The following is a 1,358-nucleotide window of genomic DNA, read 5'->3' as shown; positions in this document are numbered from 1 at the left end:
AAAAAAAAGTCCTGCCCGCTTGTGTTCCATCACTAGTGCTTACTTAGGGTCCCTAACGAGCCACAGGTGTAACTAATGCATCCAGTGATGCAAACTAAGGGGGAAATACACAAAATACTGCTGCCTTGTAGGAGTCAGCCCACTGCTAGGAAAGGCCTCCCTTTTAAAAACCAGACAGTACAAAAAAACTCTTAGATAAAAAGAAGCAATTGTATAATTGCCCTGTAGTATTCTTCCACCTTCCTTTGGCTTTGTTTCTTCTTGTTTCTTTCTTTTTTTTTTTGAGACAGTCTCACTTTGTCGCCTTTGGTAGAGTGCTGTCACAGCTCACAGCAACCTCAAACTCTCGGGCTCAAGCAATCCTCTTGTCTCAGCCTCCTGAGTAGCTGGAACTACAGGTGCCCATCACAACACCTGGCTATTTTTAGAGATGGGGGGGGTGGGTGTCTCACTATGTCTCAGGCTGGTCTTGAACTCATGAGCTCAAGCAATCCACCCGCCTCAGCTTCCCAGAGTGCCAGGATTATAGGTGTGAGCCACTGTGCCTGGCCTGGCTGTTTGTTGTTGCTTCCTGAATGAGATACGTGGATTCCTCTTCAAAGTTCTGAACCAAGTTTAGACATTATTTCCCAACTTGTTTGTAAAAGACTATTCCTTATATGTGGAAATACCTAGTCATTCCTGATATTCAGTAGACACTCAAACATTTGTTTTCTCCTTTTTATTTATTTATTTTTTTTGCGGTTTTTGACTGGAGCTGGGTTTGAACCCAGCACCTCCGGCATATGGGGCTGGCGCCCTACTCCTTTGAGCCACAGGCACTGCCCTCTCCTTTTTATATCAACATGATTAAACCAGACTGATACTTTCAAATAAAGTATTACTTTAAAAGGAACAAAGGGAGGCAGAGGCAGGGACACTCACTTGAGGTCAGGAGTTTGAGGTTGCAATGAGCTATGATGATGCCACTGCACTGTAGTCCAGGCAACAGAGCTGAAACCCTGTTTGAATAAAAAGCCAAAGAAAATGCAGGGAGCAGGAGGGGCAAGTTGGGGGCAGGTCTGCTGAACTTCAGCATGCAAAAGCATAGCCATAAGTGGGGCTAGACTAGATAAAAAAGGACCTGCTTAAACCTGGGCTGGATCCTGAGCACAGTGGAGAGCCATGGAAAGGTTTTAAGCAAGAGGTTAACAGTATTTTATTTTATTTTTTTAGAGACAATCTCACTTTATCGCCCTTGGTAGAGCGCCCTGGCATAACACAGCTCACAGCAACCTCCTACGCCTGGGCTTAAGCGATTCTCTTGCCTCTTGCCTCAGCCTCCCAAGTAGCTGGGACTACAGGCGCCGACCACAACG

The sequence above is a fragment of the Otolemur garnettii genome, unplaced genomic scaffold, assembly GCF_000181295.1.
Source record: "Otolemur garnettii isolate 467f Iridium unplaced genomic scaffold, OtoGar3 scaffold00066, whole genome shotgun sequence".
Lineage (NCBI taxonomy): Eukaryota > Metazoa > Chordata > Mammalia > Primates > Galagidae > Otolemur > Otolemur garnettii.
Note: the sequence above shows the minus strand (reverse complement) of the source record.